The sequence below is a fragment of the Pseudonaja textilis genome, chromosome 5, assembly GCF_049901715.1.
Source record: "Pseudonaja textilis isolate UNSWEBS1 chromosome 5, rPseTex1.2, whole genome shotgun sequence".
NCBI classification, from domain to species: domain Eukaryota; kingdom Metazoa; phylum Chordata; class Lepidosauria; order Squamata; family Elapidae; genus Pseudonaja; species Pseudonaja textilis.
The window spans coordinates 40,423,528-40,450,063 of record NC_141994.1 but is presented as its reverse complement, the minus strand read 5'-3'; the positions used below and the strand labels follow the sequence as shown (position 1 = coordinate 40,450,063).

Genomic DNA, 26,536 nt, shown 5'->3' with positions numbered 1-26,536 from the left:
GTGGATTATTTGCTGGCATGAACGAAGTCGAAGCTTCTGGGGAGGATTGTCTCTGCAACAATCTCTCATCCTCCTGGCTCACATCTGTGTCCTCTGATAATTCAGACTCCACATTCACAGCAGGCTCCAACCTTCCATCTTCAGAGTCATCAGAGTCAAAACTCCCAGCAGGATCGATCCTTCCAGTCACAACACCTCTGCCAGTGAAAATAGAGCTCAGGAGGGCCACGTGCAACCCTCATGAGCTCCATTTTTGCTGGCAGAGGCACCACGGGCAGGTCCTTTGCTAATTCTGGGGCAGCTCTGTGGGCCAGGTCTAAGCACCCCATGGGTCAGTTCTGGCCCACGGGGCCTTGAGTTTGACACCACTGCTCTAATCAGAAATTATCTATAGAATTCAGGCCAAAATAAAAGAGAAAATGTAGTCGAAAGAAAAAAGAGAAAAATCAGTCTTATATCGCTTCACTAAGCTTGCACATCCTTAGTTGCAAACTGTGTTGATTGATCTAATCAGTGGTTTCCTAATACTAGCAGACTTTTTTCTCTCAAGCTTCTCCTAAACAAGGAACAGTTGTGGTGGTTGTAGTAGTGGAATCTATTGAGCCTGCTCAGTATGTTAGTAGACAGTTCCCATTAATCCCTATGTGGAGAAATCTTGGGGGAAAAGACTGAATTGCTGAACGTTACTTTGGACTTAATTCAATATAGCTGTCAGGTTTGGGTTAATAATTACAAAGGATTTGATGACTATAAAAACAATCAAATTTGTCAAGGAAATCAGAGAAACTTACATTTGGATCTCATTCAAGTCACATAATGCATTGGAACAGTTGCATGCAAATGTGTTGTACAATAACTGGAAACAAAAGAGTATGCTTAGTAATTGTGTGAAGATTTCCATTTATAATGAAAAATGAACAAACTTTTCATATTCCAGAAAGCTATTTGTTATCACTTTTTCAGTGACTGTGGACTTTGAATCATTCATTATAAAACTGTTTTTATAGAGGATTGCTTCAAAATTTTGGCTCACAAAAAGTGACAGTTCCATATAAGCTTTCCCTGAAGCCTCCAATATCACCTGTTTTACTATTCCAGATAGTTCCCTAAGTACTCTAGAGCAGTGGTCACCAACCAGTGGGCCGTGAGAAAATTTTGGTGGGCCACAGAGAAATCTCACCTCAGAGCACACCTCCAAAGCAATTAATCCAGGCTGCGCAGAAACACAAGTCTGTGCTGCCCACATGGCCCGCATGAACCCTCCCTGCCCACTTACTCCTTACCTGGTAAACTTGCCTGCTAAATTTCTATTTTTCCCTTTTCCAACCATCATCTGTTCTGCTGCGCTGGGAGATTTAGATTAGCTAGGAAGCAGGAAATGGTTGGATTTCTTGCTTTCTAGCTAGTCTTTAGATCTTCAGCTCTGGTTTTAAACACAGCTGAACCTCCCTTAGGACTGAAGTTTTGCTTGCAAGCAAATTCAGTGCAGACTCACAGCAAGCAGATTTGAGAGACTGAGCTAGCCAATGGCAGATAGATCATTGAATGATTGTGGGAGCAACTCAATCTGCCTGCCTGCTTTGCCTGATTTTGGGTAAAAGTTGCTCTTTTTTAAATAAAAAATTCAATATTTACATGCATGGTGTGTTGTGAGTTAATTTTGTGAGTTTGCTTGCAAGCAAATTTTATGTGACAGACTGAGCTAGCCAATGGCAGATAGATAGATCTCAGAATGAATCTGTGATTCTGTGAGCAACTCAATCTGCCTGCTTTGTCTGATTTTGGGTAAAAGTTGCTCTTTTTTAATAAAAAAAATCAATATTTATATAAATATTTATAATATTTACATACAAGCCATTCCCAGCCAGTCACATGACCACTAAGCCACACTCACAAATTAGGCTATGCCCACAGAACCTGTTAGTGGTCCCTGGGATCTAAAATTATGAGTTTGGTGGTCCCTGAGGTCCAAAAGATTGGCAACCCCTGCTCTAGAGCAGCTGCTATATGGAGACCTGGGAGGCTATAAAAGAAATGATAGCTTATCTCCTAGGGTGGGTTGGTTCTTTCTTTCTTTCTTTCTTTCTTTCTTTCTTTCTTTCTTTCTTTCTTTCTTTCTTTCTTTCTTTCTTTCTTTCTTTCTTTCTTTCTTTCTTTCTTTCTTTCTTTCTTTCTCCTTCACTCTCCTTTCCTTTCTTTTTCTTTCTTTTCCTTCCTTCCTTCCCTCCCTATAAGTAGAAAGCAGTATATAAGATGTATTTATTATTTCCCTCAAAATTCATTTTAGGCTACTTTGACATGAATATGTTTATGGTATTTACATAATGTATGTAATGCTTTCATGTTATAACACAACTAGGGTCTGAGAATGTAAAGTAGGCCATGAGTAGAAACAAGAATTAATTCTTATGCTTGCTGTGTAACACATTTTTTGTATTCTCAAGAGTCATAACAATAAGAAATATGGGGAATCCATTATATGGATAGGCAATCATTTGGAGATTAGTAAGCACATTTGGAACTTTTTGACAATATTGTGGGCACCCTCATTAAACATGTGCTTGACCCTATTACTGAATTTCCTGTGAATTGGGATTATTTGCTCAAATCTCAAATATAAATCAATTTCTTTGGTGGACATTGTTTTTCCTAAATTATCCAGCAAGTTTCAATAACTTGGTTTATTTGCAATAACTAAATATATAACCTGGTACACGTATAGTACCATTTTCTATTTCTTATTTCTTTCTGGAGTTTACCTAGTTAGATAAGTTATTGTCCCCGTCATTTCTCATGCAGCAATATATTTTTCTCAGTTTCTTTATTTTAACATACTTTAAAAATAAACAAGACATTAAATAAACCTTAAATATTGTTTAAATTTTACATTAAAATGCCCATCACAGCATTATGAAATTGAAGATTAACACTTACTTGGGAAATAGTCTGGCTCAATAACTATCTCTACTTATACAAATTTCCTTTCATCTTATGTAGGCTTTTGGATCCCTGTAGAAACCATAGGCTTCATGATGAGGAACACAAATGGGATTTCATGTTCTAATGTTTAGATGTAGCAGTTTAGTCTCAGGTCTGTTGACAAACTTTCCTTATTTGACCCTGTTTCTGAATTTCCTTTATATTATGATTATTGCTTTTCTGAAAGTAGCTACCACCATCATCTGTTCCACCTGATTATGACTTTATTGCTGTTAACAATATAGTATCAAAGTATTTCAGTGCTAGTTCTGATAAGCACACTTGGAAATCATTATTCAATATTGGCAAATATATCATGATGGTTATAAAGTAAAATTTAGAGGTTTTTAAAAAAGATATCTTAAGATTCAGGTCAGTGAAGTTTGTTTCCAGCGTAGAACTGAGATTTTTAGTAAGATGCATGATGAATTCTGCTGAACTATGCCTTCTGGTACAAATTGGTAATGCTCTACAGTTTACTGAAACTAAGAATTTATCTTTCAAAAATTGACTTCTCTTTTTCTTTTTCAATTGATAATCAGTAGTGAGGATTCATTGGAATATGGGTAAAACTAAATTCCTCTGGAAAAATGTAAATCGCTCAGCGTGATTAATGAATATTATGAGTTCATCAGGATCTCCGAAATCCCAGGAGATATGTTGGGGTGCCTGCCCTGGAGCGGGCATTTCCCAAACCCTTTTAACCTTCCAAAAGGCTATAAAAACTTGACTTTTCCTGCAGGCATTAGGACTGAGTGGCTAGTGGAGCCTGACATTGGTGAATTTGTGACTGAACATGATGCACCAGATGTTCATTTTTAATTTTTTTCCACTTTACATATATTATCTTGTGTGCATTTGTACTGATGTTGTTTCTATTGTTCCATATTGTGAGCCACACAGAGTAATTTGCTTAATTATAATGGGTGCATACATTTCCTAAGTGTATGTATAAATGTAGCCATTTTACTTTTAAGCAATTAATGGAAATCATTTTAGTAAGATCAGCATGGTTGCAATCTTTAGATAGATGGAAAAAAACTCTTCTCTAAGATTAAATATTTACAATTTAAAATACACAAATAAGAGCTCTGGGTCTCTTCTAGTTCACTGGAATTTTTCTGGCAAAAATCACAGCCTGCTATTGATATTTTAGAGCTTTGATTCAAGAGAGACCATTAATCAGATAAAACATTACTAAATGTAGATCATATGTAGACTAAATGGCCTTTGTGGTTATTTTTCCCAGAAAATCTCCTTGTATAGTAAAGCTGCTATGATTTGGAATTAATGACTTTGAGACTATAAGACAACCTTTCTTGTGCGCTCCAGATACCACAAACTATATGTACCCTAAAGATACAATCTACAGGCATATGATGGCCAATCATTTCATATTAATTTGAACAGTTCCTGTAGTTCCAGGTCTAAAGCAATAACATTTTGAAGAATGTGTCAGAAACTGACTTTGAAACACTCACTTTATGCTCTGCTGCCCTTGCTTAGCTTAGGATGTTTATTTTTCAGAGGAGGTGAACATACTTCTAAATAAAGTACTATGCTGAAAATATTAAAAGAAAGCAAAGGTCAGAAACATTTTTCTAAACAGACCACAGCTTTGCTTTACAGCATGCCAACTTCTTGTTTATATTTTAATTGACAGGTTTGGGAACAAAAGTCAGGAGGGTGCAATGAGCTGTGTGGGCACCATTTGTTTCTGATGTCTTGGTAAATATGACATCATTATTTCTATGGGTGCAAATGGTTTTTTAGACTCTTCTGTATGTTAGGGTTACTCTGTCTGTATTGCAAAATTCTGGATGACCATGAGGTGGAAGCAGAGATGTATAGAAAGTTACTACAAAAACTCTGGATTTTTGTAGTACAGATCCTTACAGTAGGTGGATTATTTTCAGGTATCTGAGTTTGCTATTAAGCAGCAGATATCAAGCAAGAAAAACATAATAGGCCAGACAGTTCCGTAAAGCTGTAAATAACAGAAATCTACCTCCAAATAACCATATGAACAACTGCAAAACCTGAGGAAATAACATCAAGGATGGAAAAATGTTAATTTGAGCAATGGCCTTTCTGTCTGTTTATAGCCACATCTGCAAGTACATTGTGTATTTCTCAACATGCCACACAAGTTTGCTTTAGTCATTACTGTGAAAAGCTGAAAACCAGAACGAGAGGGATGTTAGCATTCATTCTGCATGAATGAGAAACAAGAAGCTTCACATTTTGCCACTCAACCTACTGGGGTGCACAAAACAGACACATAGGTCTGAAGAAGTTGTCTAGACTCTAAGATCCTTATATGCCTAGGAATCAAAATTCAGAGTAGGGGGTCTTATAGTAATAGAGCAAATTTTTGTGCCAGATTTTTAAGCAAAAAAGAGATCATGCAGACAAAGAATACTATAGCACAAGTAAAAGAGACAATGTGCCACCCAGTTTTCTATATTCAGGGGCATCCAGAGAGAGAAAACAATGTCAGAATGGCAGGTGCTATCAGGAGGTCAAAGTTGCACAATCTTTTTATTGTGCTTGTAATACATGTAAAGTAGGGCTGGGACTTCAATTGCCTGATCATACCCATCATTTTGACACTGTCGACCTCCCTGCAAATGCTCTTGTAGATATTCCCTACCCTCATTTATCTTTGCCAGGTGATTAGACAGATCCAGCTTGTAATAGAAGCCATTTTCTTGCTGAAAGTTTGAATGTTTTCTTTAATATATATTTAGTTCTTATCAGGCAGCTTTCCTAAGATTTTGAGCACTTACAAAGTGTAACCTTTAAGACCCCGGACAAATTACTTTTGGACTTCAATGAGGTATAGATTAAAGAAATGGATTGCAAATAGAATTCAGAATTAATCCAGAAATCAGAACTAATTCAGAATTTACTAATTTAATTTCTCCAATTTTAACTACTAAAACAAGCTATTGGGGTTCATTTATTTAGTTTTCAATTGTGGAAGTGAGTATAGATCTCAATTGAAGTGGGGTTTTTTATTTTGTTTTTTTTGTTTAGTTTCCTTTTATTATAGTACATTTTATTGCTTCAATACAGTGATGTTTATATGATATGATTAGATATTATTCACATTATTATGTATTATTTAGATAGCATTTAGATAAAATATTGACAACATAGAAAGGAAAAAACATTCAACCAATATTAATTGCAAATTAAGATTTCAACACTACAATATCAAAATATTGATTATATAATGGTTTTGATATTAAGCAAATTACTTAATAATTTTCACTGTACTATATGTTTATATGTTAATAAAAGAAAAAAAGATAAATGAAGCAAATTTGATAAAAGTTAAATATCTGAAAAAAAGGAAAAGGAATGATGAAAATAATGACAACTATAAGAATTATTTTTTCCTAATTCCTCCCTTTTCATGCATTTGCTTATTTGCTATATTTATGGACATTCAGGAGCCTTAAAAACCAACTAGTATGTGTTTGTGTCTGCCATCGTGTGCATTTGTTAGGTATGAACAACAAGACTCACATTGCAGAATTCAAGCTTACTACTTTATTATGTTCTGCCTATAATACAGGAATCTCTCCAGTCTGGTAGCCACTCCTGGGAACAATTAGATAAGTCTCCGATCAGATAACAATTAGATAAGCTAGGGATGAAATTGGGAAGGGGAATTGTTCCTAACTCCAGGTTAACTCTTTGCTTGATCCCTTCATCCTAAGGACCTTCTTCTTTCTTGACAGTCTTCAGGCTATTTGTAAACATAGTAACCATGGTATATTTCAGCCTCCACTGCTGAGCTCTGTTCTAGTGCATTCACAGAATCTGTGAATAAACCAGATCAGCATATGTTATTACATTTTTCTTGCTATAATGATCTCCAATATGAAAAGCAATTGAGAAAGAAGCTAGAGATGAAATTGTTGGATTTATTATTCCCTTTGTAGTATTCTATACTTTTATCAAACTTTGATAATGTGTCCTTTTAAGTTTTTATCCTCCTTTGTATCTCTGCACCATAAAAATCTTTGAAGTCCATTGCCTAAGCCACTCCTTCCAGAATTGCCAGTCTTCTGTTCAATGATTTGATCTACTCTGTTATCCCTGACAGGCAGTTTGTTTTATAAAATAGTTTAAAATTTTATAAAAATTAAGGGTGGGGTCATTTCTATCTTTGGAACCTTGTAGAATTTTTTGTTCTGTTCACATTTTACTGACAGCTTTTTCCCATTCTTGTAAGGCTGTCTCTGAAATTTTGATTAGTGCTATTTGAAATAAATAATTTATCTTGGATAACACATTTGTTTTAATAAATACAATTGATCCAAAACCAGATAACTTGAAGTTCTTCCACCTTTTAAGGCCTCTAACATTATTTGACACAGCTATTTTGATATGCTGTACTTCTTGATTATTTCCTAATTAGGTACAAATTAGGATATTTTTCCTGAAAGGGCTGAGAAACAGGTTTTTCTTGTGTTAAAAATCTTGTAATTATACTTGTTTTCTGAATATTGATTTTATATCCAGAATACTCACCATATTTATAGATTTGTTTCATTTACTGCCTTTTGTGAATCTGTGACAATTTCTTGAGTCAGTGTTAACTTCTGGCAAATACCTGAAGAAGTCCTTGCACTTTTCCAGGAAAGATTTTAGAAGGGGCTTTCCAAAAGTGGTTTTCCATAGGCCTGAGAGAAAAAAGTGACTGGCCCAAAATCACCCAGCTGACTTCAGGCTAAAGGCAAGACTACAATTCACAGTCTCCCAGTTTCTGTCCAGGTGTCTTAAACATTAAACCAAAATAGTTTGCAAACTGAGTTTTAATCTCCTACTTAAAAATGTATTCTGTAAGTAATAGTGACAATTTGTAGAGCAGAAAGATAACACAAATACAAACTCTGGGTTACTTTCAGGAGACAACTAAGTTCTATTAACAACTTTGTCATCAATCCAAAATCATACTAATATGCATTTTGCAAAGAGTTGTTTCTATTAAGTTAATTGTGATTCATATTATTTTCAAATTGGGAACGATGGTTCAAATACAAGTGGGCAAGAAGTCCAGGTTGACATTTTTAAAATGGAAATAAAAAAAAACCACTTTGATAGATTTATATTTGCTTTAACAATGAGGTTATGTGCAACCAGTGGAGTAAATTAAATTAGAGAATCCTGTATGAAATAGAATTTCATTTTATGGTAAACCATAAATCATTTTAATCTAGAAGATAAGGAGTACAAATGTATTCTTCATGTCATGGATAGGGACTAGTTTACAAAGTTTATCTTTTATAGTCTCTTAATAAAGCAAACTATATTGATTCAAAGAGCAGGACTATAAAATCCTACAGAGTTGTTTCCTTGCCTAGTAAAAGTGATGGCTTTTAATGAACTCACTTATCCAATGGTTTAGGACAAAAAAAAGCAAGTAGATGTACAGTTTGTTTCTGTTTCTGTTAAGGAACATTGAGAATAAATACAACCAAAAGGCTTCCAGGCCATCATTGCCATCAGTTGTGTTGGGTGTGAATTCAAACATAGATGGCTATATCCAGTGATGGGATTCAAATAATTTAACAACTCTTTCTCTGCCCTAATGACTGGCTGGGTAGGCATGGTTGAGTGGTCATGTGACTGAGTAGGCATGGCCAATTCAATGTCACTCACATCGAGGGATGCTTTGCCTTGCCCAGCCTGCCATGGCCATGGGGATGCTGCAACGGTCATAAGGGTGAAAAACAGTCATAAGTCACTTTTTTCTGTGCCGTTGTAACTTTGAATGGTCACTAAATGAACTATTGTAAGTCAAGGATTACCTGTATAAAAAACAAAAAGCTTCTTTGCTTGCAAAAAGCTGTCTTAAATACTAATCATTAGATTAGAAATGGGGGAATACATACTGAAGATCAATGAGTCACAGCCATCATGGAAACCTAAACCTTTCTGTCTGAATACCTTCCTTTTCATCAGCAATGCTTGCAACCCAGAGTTACAAATCAGGCAGAGTGACAGAGCACCTTGAGGTATTAAAATAGTTAAAATGCAATGATAACTATCAGCAGCCAACTCTTGCTCATAAAATGAAACCCTTTAGCAGAGAGTTCATTTAAACTCTCTAGAAAGTGGGTGGGCATACATAGGCTACAAAATGCCAATCTAAAGAAACGAATGAAGTATATAGGGGACCCAGGTTCAAAACTCTGACCTCCCAAGCTTGTCAGAATCACAATAAAATTAGGACATGCCACAGATATCTAAATAAACTTAAAGCCATGTTACTAAGCCTTATTATCATGGGAGAAAATGGAAATGAATTGGGGGGGAGGGAGGATCCATACCCCTACATCCTATTTTTTAAAAATCTTACTATCAGTGAGCAATCATGTAACATGGCTACTCTGAAGCAATGCAAGAGACTCCTGTCCCAAAGGGGTTTTTTTCAAGAGGAAACTGGACTTTCTGGAAACTAAGAAAATCCAGTTTCCTCTTGAAAAAAGCACCTTTGGGACAACCATGATCTGGATGACTGAAGAATCCCCATACACAAGAGAATCCAGTGCTCAGTGAACTGACAAAGCACCCTTTCCCATCCAAGAGAAGCAATCCTTAGATCCATTTGCACCACTTAAAGATACCAGTTGGTTTCACTCACCTTACAAGATATCCTAAGGAAACCATCCAGATTTAAGGAAAGATCAAATGCCCCCAGAAAGGCAGTAAAAGAATTGGTACCAGGCTTGCATCCTGCCTCTTGGAAGTACACCCGAAAGGACAGTTCCAGGAACCAGTAAAGCAGTGTAAAAAACAAACCTTCCCCTTTAAGAAAGTCAAGCCCCTATTAAAAAAATAAACTCAGGAGAAACTCAGGCTACAGAAAGTCTGGGTATACTGCCAAGAATCATTAGCTGTTACAATGTAACAAGGCTTAACTACAGAGACAGTTTCTGAAAACACTTAAGCAGGGCAATAAAGATAAGGATTAGACTAAAAACAACATACACAGGCACACCAGAATGTCTCCTCGCTACCTTCCCAACAGGATTAACTATATAAGATGGGGGGGAAAGGCTGTTTCTTCAAACAGCCAGTTTGCTGAACTGCTCAGAAAGTTAGCTAACTGTTTGTCTGAACTGTTGCGAATTGGTTGAATACCACCACTGGCTATATCCTCTTTATACATATCTTATTTATATTGCAACCTATGTTTTAAAGATTTTTCATGAACCATGATGGAAAATTCAAAACATAGCAGTCACATCTGGTAGGCAACTTTCCTTACTTATGAAAAAGTGTTCAGGAAAAATTACAGTAGAAGCTTCTTAGGCAGCATAAGACTCACAGACAACATCCTCTCTTCCAAGACTTTATTGGAGTCTTGGAAAAGTGCTTCCTTCATACTCTTTGATCAGCTTATGTTGGTTGCCACATGGCAGTAACAGAGGTGGGGCTTAAGGAATGTGGAAATGTGTCGGTAGGCAAGGAAGCCCCGAAGACTTTGTTTCCAATGTCATTGAATCATTTTTTTTTTACCAGATTCTATAATCCTTGCTCTTTTAAAACTTAAATTGTACCACTGATTGAAAAGGATAATACCATAAAGAATATGTTTATCCTCTTGTTAGGAAACCATATTCAAGAACTGTTGGTATAGAAATATATGTATGCTTGTAGTTATAGTTCAGTGGCATAGGTTTAAGGCTCACCTGGTAGGGAAATTGTGCTGGATTGACATAGTGGGCATATGGCACACTATGCATATGTTGCCAAAGAATACTAACTGCACCCCTGCATCAAATGATATATATGACAACTTTGTTCAATCTGTTGCCTTACAGATATTGTGGTTGAAAATTCTAATCATTACCAAAGTGATTGAATATGTTGCTTTGGGATGATAGCTGCAATCTAATATCATGGTAACAGAAGAACAGCTCTGTGCTAAATAGTGTGTGAAACTAAGAAATAGTATGTGAGACTAGGAATTGTTGATTTGCTGCAGGAAATGAGCAACTGTAGGACATCAGGATACCAAGACGTATTGAAGCCCTACAGTACCATAATTGGATTTTTCTCCTATTCCCTTAACTTGGAATTGCTACATAATATATGCAAAAATCAGAATGCTGAATTATACATGAAGTTTCTTTCTGGGTGTCTCAAAAGTGTTGAAATGCCATTGCATGTCTATGCATTTATGTGCAGACACAAACCTGTCTTGAAAAGCTGTCTGAAAAAAAGGGGAGGGGAATAATACTATTTTCCCCCTCAGTGCCATTTAGGATACAATTTGAAACTATGTTCAGCTATAAGAACTATAAAAGAACTATATTAGTAGAATAAACAAATGAGAACTTTAACATGAAAATAAATAATATTGTCAGTTCTCTCTTCTCTGATTTTCTTGAGTCAAAGAATATTTAACTGAGTATTTGGTTAGCTGAATCTCTCCAACTCCCATACAAATGCCATGAAACAGGTATAGACAATCCTAGCAAAGTGTGTGTGTGCATAGACAATCACAACATAATCTGTGGGTGTGGGTATAAATAAATTGATTTGTTTTTGAACTTCAACAAAAATATAAAAAAGTAGACTCGGATCTTATGAAATCCTAGAGCTACAATTTGCCCATTCTATATAATGGAAAATAAATTATTTTTATCAGCTCTTTACAAGGGAGAAGGAACATTTTAAATTTATATTATGTAATGTATGTTTTCCTTTCAAGGAACCCAATGTAGTGTTTCCATTTTATCGTTCTTACCACTGAGTATGGTTAGGTCAATGAAGAGGTGAGTAGGGCTGTACAAATTTTCTAAGGGATTCTTCAATACAGGACTGCCTGCTTTTGAAGTAATGACATGAAACACATGAGCATTCTGCCTCAGCCGCAGATTCTGGCCCAAAACAAATTCTTTCCTAAGCAATTCAGAACTGAAAAAAATAACTCACCCATTTCCAAAATAGAATTGCCAGATCTAGGGCAGAATTATACTGAAGCAATTTATGTAAAGCATAAAGAGTAGGGTTCGAGTGGAGCATTCTCCCAAATTCAGTTTGAGGCCTTTAACAGAATGTTTTTCAAGACCAGTCTGAAAAAAACACTTATTGAATTTCATCTTTGTCCCTATACATGCATGTATTAGAGCACTGTACTTTCCTTTTGTTGGAAAGTAGGATGCTTTTATTATTGTGGATGGAGATCAGACATTGATTCAAATTTAAAATGAAAAGGAATGTAAATGTATACATTTGCCACATTTGATCATTTGTACTGAGATAATTATTAGGAGAAAATGCCTGATCTCATTGCTGTGTATGTTTGAACTTTTTCTCGATGATTGAGTGACTGAAGAAGTCTTTTGATGTTTATAACTTGTCTATAGAGCATTTCAAACATATGCAAAGTGCTAGGCTTTTGTAAAGATCTGCTTTTAAATATTATACAGTTGTTACGCACAATGTACTACAAGATGTATGAGCATTGTTTCACTTTTTTTATATTTTTGAAAATACGTTTGAATCAAATGTGTTAGTGTAAAAAGTGTCACTTAGCAGCCCAGCACAAACATAAAAAATTATAGCAATTGGGAATAGATATTGTATATTGCCATATATGAGGCAGGGTTATATTATATTACAAATATGTATATGTATAAATGTATTTCTATTTTTAATGACCCTATAATCCCTTTTATTGAGTCATCTGGATCATTCCTAGTTGTTCCTGTTCAACGTACACTGCCAAACTGGCTTTGGTGGCAAAAACAGCTGTTTGTTGGCAGGAGAAAAAGACTGCCTGTGGCTCAAAATGCCATTTTTGGAGAACCTTACTTTGTGTTTCTAAGTCTGTTATTTGATAATATGAATTTCCATTGTAGCGAGAAGTGCCTAAATACTAGAAATTAGAATAAAAATGTTCTGTCTATGCAAAAGTGAAAATTATGACTATAACTTTTTCAAAATGTTCAAATTTCAAAAATTACTAATAATTATTCTAGCAAAGAATTATCATTTACTCACCCAATAGGACCTTTTGTTCCAAAGATATTGAATATTGGATGTGGCCTACATTAGAGAATAAAATCCCAGTTTCAAATGGCATGAAATGGTGTGAATGGCATTATGATTTTCAACATAAGATTTTACTAGTGTGCTGATTCAGTGTGCACACACATGTGTACACACACACACAACTAGGCACTAGGTTTAAACAATTTGTTATAGCAATCTTGGGCCAATTGAAGGACTAGTATTTCTGTGATGGCTTTAGTAAATCACTCCTGTATTTCCAAAGACAAGTCACTATAACCGAACACAGTTTTATCAAATATATTTTGTAACCTAAACAAAGCCATTTACCATTACACTGAAAAGTGAAGGGATTGCTCTTACAAATAAAAGAATAGTATAAATATTAAAAGCATTTATATGAGAACATCTGAGCAGGAAAAGATATAATATTTAATGTATTTTCTGTCTCAGATTGTAATTTCTGGAATACTTCACCTTTTACAATAAGTATATTAGTAATGGATTAGAAATATGGTTTAGGAGTTGGCGATGGTGGTGGTATCAGCTGCAAATTAGGATAATAATCCTCAAGGAAGAAACCTAATTTGAATAGAACTGACCGACAAAAATTCATTCATCTGGAAGGCAGCTTCTGTCATCATTGCCACTAAACAATATCAGCTTTAATGAGGTCAGATTGTTGTTGCAATCCAGAGGCCACTGCTGCTGTGCACACATTGTCTTCCTCAGCACTCAAGGAATTGAATACAGATAGGTAATCTCTCTGTGTAAAAGATTCCACTATTTATTTACCATTTCATTCTGGGCCAGAACAAACACTCTCTATTATTGTGTCTTCCAGGAGCCATTGTTCCAAATAAATTGGGATTTATTAATAAGTGTAATAATAATAAACAGTCCTCATTTTATTGACCTGGGAAGAATGGAAGGCTGTGTTAACCTTGAGCTGGTGAGAATGGTAGTTGGCAGAATTAGTCTGCAACACTGCACTCTAACCACTGTGCCTTAGATATTGGAATACTGTTATCATGTCACTCTTTGTACTTCTTTTCATTAAGCTTCTGTTCATTAAACTATATACAAACTTATGGGAAGCCCAACTGCTTGAGCTACTTAAATTATCCAGGGATCATGATATGCCATACTAAGCTTTTTTAAAAAAATAATGAATGGGAGATCAGTTTATACCCTCAGCCTCTGAAGTATTTCAAGGCAAAATAACACACAATTTTTTTACAGACTTTCTATTTGAATATTTATATTATTTTAGGAAAACAAAATCCAAACAGGGAGAGGGGGGATTGCAAACTCTTCATTATGCCCTAAACATTACTCAGTGCCAGCGGTTGTCAATCTCAGCAACTTTATGATATGTGAACTTCAACAGTCAGAATTCCTCAAGGGAAGTTGATGTCCACATATTTTAAACTTGCTCAGGTTGAGACATTGTTCTATCTGTTAAAGTTTATTTCTCTAGAAACCTGGTTTTGGCAAAATTGACTTCTGCACTTTTGAGGTTTTTATTGTGCCCAGCAGGTTTAACATTATATGATCAACATCACACTGGATAAGCCCTCTGGAAGGAATCCAAGGGAATATGGCTTCTAACTATCTCCTGTGGCATTTGGGTCAAAGAAGCCACGAAACAGCAAATTTGGGACATGAAAAAAATAGTATTAGTAATGGCCAAAGCTGTGCAACTGAAAACTCTATCAAAACTCTATCACTGCTCTGTTCCTTTACCTTTTTGATATCTTCATTCCAAGGCATTGCCATGTATTCTTAGTAGCCAGAGTAAAGATTCTACCTACTGCATTTTCAGATGCCTCCTCTTCAGAAGGACTATGTCTTTGACTCCCAAGGTTTGTCAAGTCAGTGTCACATGTTTTATTATATTGCTCTTTTTATAAGGATTGCTGGTATTGACACATCTTTTTAGTAAATTCCCAGGTGTATTTGACTCATTTTATGTTATTTTCTTTTTACCAGATTCAATGCCAGGTTTACTTACAAGATGTGTAAATTTGTTTCTGTTTTTATGCTCACCAAGAAGATCATGGTGTCATGTAGATATCTGAATTAGTATATCTTCATTGAAAATAAAATTTAACATGGACTATACATCAGCAGAGCACTTAAGTGCACTAAGGCTTTATCTTTTCAATTAAAATGCAGATTTTTAATAAAGGCTTTGATTAAATACATACACATTCAGGAATAGAAACATAAATATCTATTTGGATTTCTAGGGAAGTACATAATGAATAACTGCTTATGTAACTTCTGCCAAAATCTGTTAGCATCTGCTTAATAATTTCCACAGAAAGGCATGTGTTAAAAGTTGTGATCAATTTATATATCTATACTGTATATATACATATATACCTGTGTTTCCCTGAAAATATGACCAGGCCTTATTTTCTTTTGACCCCCCCAAAAACGGCTAGGGCTTCTTTTTGGGTGGGTGTAATTATTGACTCACCTTGTGGTGGCAGTGCCAACAGCCCCACCCAGAAGAAACCCACTGCTGGCCCACTTCTGCAGCCACTTGCTGCTGCTTGCATATGTTGCCCCCAGCCTCCATTTCTCCATCAGAGCCTTCTGGAAAAGTCTCTGCAGCCAAGAAACTGATGGTCCAGACTGATGCACACATCACCTCCTAGCCTCCATTTCACTTTCAGATGCCTTCCAGAAAGCCCTCTGTAGATGATAAATGAGCAATTACAGGAGAAGTTGTCCTGCAATGCGAGGCAGATGTTGGGGTGTGTGAGGCCTGGTAAGTAGGGTAGCTCCACCTCCCCATCCCCATCCTAGCTTAATTTTTACCTTTGCACCTTGCTCCACCCCCTGCACCCTGGGGTGGATGGTGTCTCAATTAGGGCTAATTTGGGGGTTAGGGCTTAATTTTAATGCATATGTTCAAAAACATGATAGGGCTTCTTTTCAGGGTGGGTCATATTTTTTGGTGAAACACAGGACATATTTGGAAATGGAAAACGTTTTTCAAAAACCTTTTCTGGGCAAACTATTTTCATAGTATAAATTGGGGATAATTATATACAGTACAAAATATCCATAAAAGGTAAAGTTGAGAAGAAAATCATATATCATCTCCAGGCAGTTTTTTTAACACCTACCCGTAGCTAAAAGAAATATATATATAAAATACAGAATGGTATGTTCATATTCTTGAAAATTATGCTTAGCTTGCTGAATGCCTGCTAACCACATTTAACACACCATTCAATTTCCTTTATTGTATCACCTTCCATTGAGATCTGTTGGTCAAGGTATATGTAACCTCCCCTATGGCTGAAGAGAAAAGTTTTTGATCAGTATGTGCTACCTGCTCTAACATATGGACACTAACCTCACAATCAATACAAAAGCTAAGAATGGCACAAAGAGCCATGGAAAATTACTAATATTGTTAGTGTGAATTGGATCAATATGAATGATACTTAGAATTAATTTTGTTTATACATATAAAGAAATGTTTAGATTGAACAAGAAAGACATAGATGAAGATAGAGATAAAGATGAGTAATCAGGTTTTTGTTTTTAGCTAATGTATGCTTAATATAATGAGGGTTACTTAAATTCGACAAATGTGATAGAGACTACTAATATTGTTATGATGAATTGGATTAATTATACCTAGAATCAATTCTGTTCACACACAATATGAATGTCTATTGGAAAAAAATAAAAAATACACACACACACGATGCACACACGATGCACACACACACACACACACACACACACACACACACACAAAGATCCATGGAAAGATACATGCTCAACATTATGAGACAAGATAAAAAGACCTGCACATGGATTAGAGAACAAATGGAAGCGAAGGATATCATCAAGACAGTAAAAGACTTGAAATGGAAATGGGCTGGTCACATAGCAAGAAAAATTGATGGCTGGGGGACCAAGGCAGTCATAGAATGGATCCCACTTGGTAAGAAGCATCCATGAAAGGGACCTAAAACAAGGTGGACTGATGACATAATTAAGTCTCAATTGGACTTGTATTGGTTAGAAACATGCAGAAGAGGCCTTTGTAGACAAGAGTTAAAATGATGACTGATGGTATGTACATATCAGCAGTACTGTGTGGACTGGATTTTCAACTATATATGTAGGTGTATTCAGGAGACACAGAGTTGGCTGATCTTTCAGTTACAAGACAGTACAACCATTTTTATGTCATTCTTGTATAGAAAACTTGATTTTTAAAAATTTACGGGCATGAGTTTGCTTATATGGAAAAGGAATATTTGCAGGTTAAAATATGTCAAGATGACAGCCATGATAGTGAGAAAAAAAAGTGACCTGTTCTTAAATATGTCCATTTTTTTCACCATTTCCTGCACATTCCTTGATATTCATTTTTATTCAATAACTATTTGGCCACCATTTTGTTCTATAAGTTAGAGCCTGTCTCTTTAATTCATACAACTTGGGGTAACCAAGGGTTGTTTTATTTTACTCTAAATGTGTTTCATTACTCTATTTTAAAAAGTCTATCTGATTTAAAACAGAAGCTGCACTTTAATGTTTCCAGCAAGAATGAAGCAACTTGCTTATTCCAAGTACACAATGGTACATCAGGTCAAAAGCTTAATTAGCTTCTTTTTTATGTGGATGATTCAGCAGCAAAAACCTGTTTCCCTTTAAAGAACATAAGACTCTTTCTCAGTCAATCAGGAATGCACTTAACTTGCAAACATAGCACACACAAATTCCCACTGAGCTGTAAACGTGCCCCTTTTATAATTTAAGTGGTTAAGCATAAGAAATGTGCTTTGCTTTTAGTTGATGTTGCTGCTCCTAGAACTTACAGTCCCAGAATGATGAATTAGGCACAAATTGAAGATGCAAAAACACACATTCACATAATTTATTTTAGAGCAGGAGAAATATTATTATCGAAATTCCATTCAGCAGCAGCAAAGGAGATGGGACTGAGAGATGCATCTGAATAATGCTCCTTATTTAAGATTGATGAGGCTTTGTCCTTGTGGGCATGAGAAAAGTGCAGCCATATTTTTTTTGTTCCGGAGGTTAGAAAGTGTTCTCAGGAAAGGCTGACATTGTCTCATCCCTGTTGATACTGCCATTCAGCAATGCAAGCTAATATGCTGGTCAATTTTTTTGAAAAGCAAGGTTTTTCAAGTCTAAATACAGTTTCTTGTACACATCTACATAGCTAGGATATCTTAAACTCCAGGGAGTGTTGACTCCAATATTTCTTCTTAGATTTCTTTCTTTTTCTCCTTATAAGCTATTACAATTTTCATAGGTGGGATGTTCCTGAACTATTCATAGTTCTTATCCAGTTGCAAAGTGGTTTGTGTGTGTGTGTGTGTGTGTTTTGTGTGTGTGTGTGTGTGATCTCTTCAGTAATATGAGGCTGCTGTGGATTATGCAATTTAATGAAACTCCAAGAAGAGGCATCATCAGACACCCCATGGGACCTTTGCCGATTGTACCAGTAAACAACTAGGAATCTGCATCACAATGAGAACACTGTAATACAAAGTGAAAATAGTTATAGCTTCCAGAAGTATAATAATGTAAGAATGAACACAGCACAAACAGAAATTAAAAGAACCATGAGAACAGAAGAGAAAAGAGGAGAACAAGAAACCTTATAAAAAAACTGAAGGATATATTTCACCATATAGTTTTAATTTTAGGAGATATATTTTCTCTTTTTCATATGAATATATGAGCATACAGAACATACAGATCACTGGATTAGGTCAAAGGATTATCTGCTCAAGCATTATGTTCTCAAAGTGATCAACCAGAGGTCTCCAGAAAATCCAGAAGAAAGCTGCGGGCACATCAATCAATCAATCAATCAATCAATCAATCTTTTTATTTTGCTCCCCAGCAATTGGCATTAAGGCATATCCAGTCTATTATCAAAATAATATTTACTATTTCCTGTAGTAGAACAGTTCAGTGTAGGCATAAAAACATACTTTTATTATCACCTAATTCTGTTTCTGGCTCCATACAATAATTCTATATATCTTTCTCTTTATCCTATGTGATCCCACCTTTGTCCACAGTTATTATACATTTCAGTCCTTTAAAACATGGAAATTGGAATTATTTTGAAAGTGGACAAAGAGGGCTAAACAAAACACTTCCAACAAAATGAACTAAGAATGATAAAGGAGAGACTACTGGGAGAGCTATTTTAGAAATATATATGCAAATTATTGTAAATTGTTAAGGAGTAGAGTTGAAATGAATCCAATAAATGTCAGTATGCAATAAAATATGATGGGGAAAAATAAGTCATAAATGTTGTAAGAATGATGAAAAATGGAAAGATTGCTGGTGTAATGGGATAACTGGAGAAATCTTTCCATTTTTCATCATTTGGATAAGGTTTGCTTGTTTAATACTGTATGTGTACGAAGACTGCATCTGATCTGACACTTGTCATTTTTGTTCCCATATTGAAAAAGAAAAATACCAAAAGTTATGATAAATTTGTTTGTTTAGTGTGTCTGATGTTTTAGCAGAGCTCTCATTGAAAGCACAGGATCTGCAGATAGCTTCATAACACTAAAATAGATGCCCATCATTGAAAGGATACAAAAAGAACACAATTTGTAAAGTACAGTATGTTAGTCAGGAGTGTACAGGAGTGCTCTCCAGTAGGTCCTTTCTTGTGTGTTTGTTAATGTAATGAAAGCACACAATAAAGTGGATGGGTTGAAGGGTTGAACTATGGAATGTTTTGTATGGAGCTGAAAGGTGGTTGTTGAATGGCATAAGAATGGAATAAAATCGAAGGAAAAATGCATTGTGTTTGAACCGTCACCGAACAGGAAATAAAATAAAGATGAATGATATCTCCTTGGTGTTTTAATGTATTTATGGATACATGTGTAAGGAATGCTATGTTTATGCTAGAGAGGTATGTTGACTGGAAATATGGCAATGTTATGCTGTAGACTGACCTAATTCAAACCCAAATGATTTGCAGTCGTATGTTAGATAGATTATATTTTGAGCCTCTCAAAGTCATGCATTATAATTTCCCTTCCTTTCCTTTCCTTTCCTTTCCTTTCCTTTCCTTTCCTTTCCTTTCCTTTCCTTTCCTTTCCTTTCCTTTCCTTCCCTTCCCTTCCCTTTCTATCCCATCTCTTCAGTTTCCTTGGTTTACTATTGCTTGCTCCCTTCCTATGGTATGCATGATGTTGTTCAATTTAACATGGAATAATGTGATGAATTTGTATTGCTGTGTATGGATTATGAGAAAATATACATATGGTGCGGGGAGGGAAAACCAAATAAAATATTTAAAAAGTAAAAATCTGTGATCTGATCCATTCTGACAACTTTTCTCTCTTTATCTTCTGTCTAGAGTGGAAGACAAGATGGGGGAAGACAAAATGTGCAATGACATCATGGGAATGTCAGCACTCAAAAAGTGGCATCATGTGTGTTTAATGGTAGCATTTGTGGGCTGAAGTAAACATGTGCATGTTTTAAATTTGGCATAGTTATAGTTTGCTGTGGAGCCATGGGTCTTGTTGTTATTGCCCTATTTGGAGGCATGCTGCCCCAATATTCTTGCAGATTCTTGCTGAAGTTTGCAAATTGGTTTACTTAATTGTCTCTATTGCTATAATTTCATCCCATTTTTCTCTCGGAGCTGAACTTGTGAACAGCCTTTATTTTATACTCAAAAGTATAAAAGCTTGGCTTGGTTCTGGCATATTCAGTGGATAAACTTATGCAATCCTTTTTAGTCTCACTCCCATAACTTAACCATTACACCACACTGACTTTGTTCTCAATATACCATGTTTCTCCAACAATATGGCCTCCACCAATAGGAAGGCCCAGCATGATTTCTAGGCATGAGGTAAAATTAAGCCCCGCCCCCAAAATTTAGGCCTATTTAAATCATGCGTTTCCCCGCCATTTCTCACATCGTTCGTTAGAACTACATAAGGTGAAGAGAAATAGCCCGGGGAAGGGCAGGGGGAATGGGGGGAAAACTTGCCTTTAGGAGTGCCCTGCAGGTAGCCTAGGCTAGAATACCCTGATAGCTGATAGAAGCTCCCTGAAGGCAGAGTCCCCAGCCGCTTCAGGGCGTGGCATGGCTACTCGTGCCCCCTCGCCTTTAGGGCAGTCTCTTTCAGGCGATGGAAGATACCCAAGTGCAGTCACCAGCCACTTCGATCAGCCGGTAGAAGCAGCTTCAAGGTGAGCACACACACACACACACACACACACCCCCTCGCCACGAGACCACTTCTATTGGCAGACAAAAGCTTCCTTGAAGGCAAAGTCCCCAGCCGCTTCAGGGCATGGCATGGCTACCCATGTCCCCTTGCCTTTAGGGCAGTGTGTGTGTGCGTGCATGCTCGCCCTGAGGCCGCTTCTACCGGCCGATCGAAGTGGCTGGTGACTGCATTTGGGGAGCTTCCATCGCCCAAAAGAGACTGCCTAAAGGCGAGGGGAAACAGGCAGCCACGCCATGCCCTGAAGCAGCTGGAGACTCTGCCTTTGGGGAGCTTTCATCGGCCGATAGAAGCGGCTCCCGGAGAGGTACATGCATATGGGCCGTTCTAGGTGGGGGAGGAAATTAAGTCAGCCCTGAAAAGAGGGCCTAGCCGTTTTTTCAGGGGTCAAAAAAAAAATAAGGCCCAGCCTTATTTTGTGAGAAACACGGTAGCATTTGAAATCATGTGGATAATGGACTTATTCACCTGCTCTACCTTCTTACAGGAAACTAAAACAACAACTTGTATGCACAAGTAGGAGATATCAGCAATTTCAGCAAACCCTCTTCCCCAGATTTTGTAAGAACAAAATCAACAAGCCCAATAAGAATAGAGAATATATTTTTTTTTTGAAAATTTTATTTGGGTTTTCACAAAAACAAAATACAAATAAAACATCTTTTTTGAAAATAGCATGGTCTCAGGTTATCACTTCTTCATACAGACACAAAACTCAATTTCATGCTCATTTTTATATTCTATTCCATATCTTATTACCATTTTATATTTTCTACATAGTTGTTCCCCTCTTCTAATTTTCTCAACTTTGTTTTGATGATCTCAATTCAAATCATTATATTTATACTTTTGTCTGTCCTGTTACAATTTCACATTATCTTTTCTTATTAAACACTTTTTCCCTGTAGTTACCAATTAGAGTATGACACCTTTATATCCTTTAATTTTATCTATTCAAGCTCTTATTTAAGCTTCAATGTATAGCTTTAAGATTATAGCATTCAATATAATACATAACTTCCAATCGAATTCTGCTTGGTACATTCTTAAAATAGACACTGTATTCTTAAAAAGAAAAAATTATATATATATGTAAATAAAACACATTCCATTCCAATTCAATTCTATCATTAATATGCATTAAAATCTTAACATCTTTAACATTTCTTTTCAATTGAATATCATACTTCCTTGGGAACACTTATAAACTTTCCATAGTTAATTCTTTTTTTCCCCATATTTCTCACTTACATTTTTATAAATCATTACTAATAATTAAAAATGTTCCCTTTTAATTCTCTCAATCATTTTAATTCATTTATTTATTAACAAACACCCTACTGCATTACAATAAATATTTTATCCATCATCATATTTTCTAAAGTTATTTCTATTTGTAATATAACAAAGCTATCTTATGTACTTTTGCAGAATCCCTTTTACAATTAAATTTTCACCATTATCTCTAAACAAACTCATGGTTACAATCCTTATATCTTTTCCCTGTTTCTCCATTTCTTGTTTCTGTCTTTTACAACTTCTTTTCCTTGCCTTCTTCCCCCTCTTCTTCTCCCTCCCCTTTTTACCTCCTCATCTCTGTACTTCTAACTCTCTCATCTGTAATCCCCTCTTCTGTTGCTTTCTAATATTATACTAATCGTTCAAATTGTTCTTTTTGGTTGTTTTTTTCTAATTTTAAACCTTTCACTCTCTTTCCCCCCTTTTCTTTTTTCCCCCCACTTAAAATTATTTGATCATTAAAGATGGCTTCTTCTTTGTCCCAATCTTCTTGTTCTGCAAGCGTTTCTTGTTGCTTCTCATAGTTCCAGTTCTCCATTTCTAAGAATTGAAACATGAAGCCAAAAGAACTTCTACCTTCTTGTGCGTCTTCTTTCCATTTTTAAAGTTCTGTTTTCAGTTCTGCTAAGAGTCATACCATTTTAAAAACTTTTAAACAACCACCCAGTTAATTTTAGTCATCTAGATGCAAAAACCAAAAATCACCAAGTAATCCAAATAATCCAAGGCTGTTTCTACTTGCTTCTTTTTTCCACTTTCTCTTCCTGGGGTTCTATTATTTTGTTACCAAGTTTCCATTAAAATGTATCTTTGAGGAATCTTGTTAAAATTTCACTGTAAGTTCCTTTTTATTACAGTTCCATTCCTTAATTCCAGGCAGTCTCCTCCATTTTTCCAGATCCTGCCCTTCTATTCTTTTTTTTCTCCTTTCCAGCTTTTAAAAACTTTTAAATGATCAGAAATCTTTATTTATCCCTTTGACTTTTATTTTCAGCTTAGATGCCTATTAATGTCAAAGTGAATTTTTTTTCAGTTTCTTGCTTAAGTCTCTTAGCTGTCAGTATAAGGAAGGGAAGAAAAAAAACCTAATCCTTTCCCTTCTCTCTCTCTCCTTCGTGGCTTCAAAATCTTCTTTGGGAACAATGTTGTAAAGTTTAAATTCCAGGGTACCTTGTTTGTTGTTTTTGCTGTTTGACCCGGTCAACCAAAACTTTCTTTTCTTATCTTCCTCCTGTACATTCTTTTCCAGTTGAGTTCTTTTTTGTTGTTGCCATTTCTGACCACCACTACAATCGCCTTCAGGAAAGGGAGTAATGGCCAGCTGGGAAGGAGAGATGCGGCTCTCCTCAACCCTGCAGGCAGTCTCCCCCTTCTTCACCACCTCTACGGGGTGGCTTAGCCCCGAAACCAGTCAGCTCGGGGCGCTCCAGCGGTGAGCACGGATCAAAGCCTTGGCGAGACGAGGTTTCGGTCTGTCGCCAAAGAAGCTCAAAGAGGAATTCTCTATTCCAAGAATAGAGAATATTTTTTGATTACAGTATTGTCTGATAGAAGAAGCAGCAGCAAAGTTGTTAGCAATGGACTAGAATTTTGTGAAAAAAATCTTCTCTAAACTTCAATTTTTTATATATAGTTAACTGTACAGGCAAATAAATTGGAAGTCAACATTTTGAAAAAAATCACACATTTTAAATATATACATGGGAACAAAAAAAATCTGAGATAGAATTTGTTTAAGATATGCTAAGTTTAATGCCTAAACACTACTATAATATAAATTTTGAAATAATCAGAATAATATCAGTATTTGTAAACTGCAGCCCAACCTTAATCATAAGCGTTCAGCCTTTTGAAGCTCATCTTGAGGCTGTTTTCTGGTTACAAAGAAAGATGACCCATTAAGAGATTTATATCATTTAGGAAATTGAGATTTAAAATCCTGGCAGATGGCTGAATTAGGTTATCTGGACAGTTAATTGATAAAAGAAGCAATTAATGCATCTAGTTCAGCCTAGCAAGAACACAAGGAAGAAAACAAGAGAAAGTGGATGATTTTAAATATATTCAGAATATGTTGTGGAGGAATTATCCTTTGGGTGTACTCTCCCATTGTTTCCCCCTTTAAAAAAAAAAATCTACTAATATTCAGGAATAAAAGTTGTTGTTTTATTGAAACAATAAAACTTAAAAGTAGTTGGACTATTCAAAGAAAAAGAAAAGTCAACATATGCCACAATCACTTTCCAATACTTCTGGCATTAAAGAGTTAATTGGGTAAAAGAATGAGGCAATAATCTCTGCCTTCTTGACCTATGATTCCAGACAAAGAAGGAACTCAACTATCTGTACAAGCCTCTTTCAACCTCTCTGAGTTTCTAGATTTGGCAAGATATTAGAAGTAGAAGTTTTGTCCATGTCCTTCAATTAGTGAGATTGCAAACGTTATTAACAACATAATTAAATGGGTTAGGGAGGATGTTAACAATCACAGATGCCTGGAATTAAAAAGGAGAAAGTAGCCATTTAGGCTATCAAAGTCATGCTTAATGCAGGAATCAAGATTTAAAAACCCCAAAACCCTGACAGATGTCTGTCTGTATATAAAGGAAAGCCTCTCATCTTTCTAGGAATTGATTCCATAGCAGTTGTGTTCTAAATGCTATGTAGTTACTTCTATTATTCATTTGAAATTTGTCTTTGTGTAAGTTTATTTTTATATATTTATTTAGAGCATTATATACCACTGATATCAGATTCAACTTTCAACAGTTTACAAAATGGCTGACAAAACATAAAATGAAATCAAGAACAAAAACAGCAAGCCTGTTGTTCTGTACCTTGCACTCTGGAACAGGGGTAACAGGTCTTGACCTTCATCTGTATAACATCTTTTCTAGTATTTGAAGAGTGCTGTCATATTCTCACAAAAAAAGAGTGCTGCTTTATATGCATTGATTATCCTTACAGATAATCAGCTTTTCATAGTTTTGCTTTCCAGTCACTAAGCAACAGTGATAATAGAGTGAGATAAGCCTGATGCCATATGGGAAAACTAATTTAGTAAGGCATTGCACAATGACAATGCAATGATGTTTTGATTAAATGGCAGATGCCTCATTAGTGATTATTTATTTGGTTCTTTCTGCTTTCTGATCCTGCTCTTTTCTGTTTTCTGAGTTTGCCTCTCAAACTCTGAAATAAACAGTGCTAACCTGAATCTCACTCTGTAAAAAAAAAAAGTTACATTCCAAAACATTAAAATGTTTAGAATGTGTTTCAAGTTGACCTGAAACATTTCAACTAATGAAGACCTAATATGTCTAAAATGTTTCCCCTTATTCCCCCTGCCCTGAATATTGATATCACCTTAACAGAATTATTTTGGGCCCAAATATCCACCATTATTTTTGGAAAACAGATTCTTGACATGGTGCATAATGCAAACCGGATTTGGCCAAATAGCCAAGAATGTTTCTGAAAAAGAAAACCAATTGTGCTGTCCCTGCCTTTAAGAGAGAGCCCTACTTCCAAGAATAAGCAGTCAGACAATTTCCCACTCTTGCAGAAGCCTGTGAAATTCCACCTCTTCATTTTTAAACTCTTAAACTCAGAGAAAATAATTGAAATGGTTATTTGTATGCAGTCCTGGATTTTGCATTAAACCAGCCCAGATTTATTTAGTTATTCATTCATTCATTCAAATTCAATCTCATCTTTGTGACCTTTTTCAATTTTGTATAACATGTGTATAGAATTAGTGTGATTGTTATGCAAATGTACACCCATGTTAAAATGGAACATCAATTTGATACCTACCAGCCTTCCTAAATGGGGATTTTTATTTGTATGGATTATAAAGAATCTGGGTTTGAAATCTGAGCAGTTGCAAAGTACATCTGCTTGGCAGTAATTCTTATTATTCAATG

The 26,536-nt window shown here is 35.7% G+C and overlaps 1 long non-coding RNA gene across 1 annotated transcript in view; it reads right to left on the bottom strand.

Annotated features, from left to right (window-relative positions):
• Positions 1–25,569, bottom strand: part of LOC148125607 (uncharacterized) — a 100,319-nt gene extending 74,750 nt beyond the window's left edge. The window contains exon 1 of the long non-coding RNA XR_015743840.1: positions 25,448–25,569. This is a non-coding gene — a long non-coding RNA (uncharacterized LOC148125607). The remainder of the gene's footprint in view (positions 1–25,447) is intronic.
• Between the last annotated feature and the right edge of the window lie 967 nt (positions 25,570–26,536).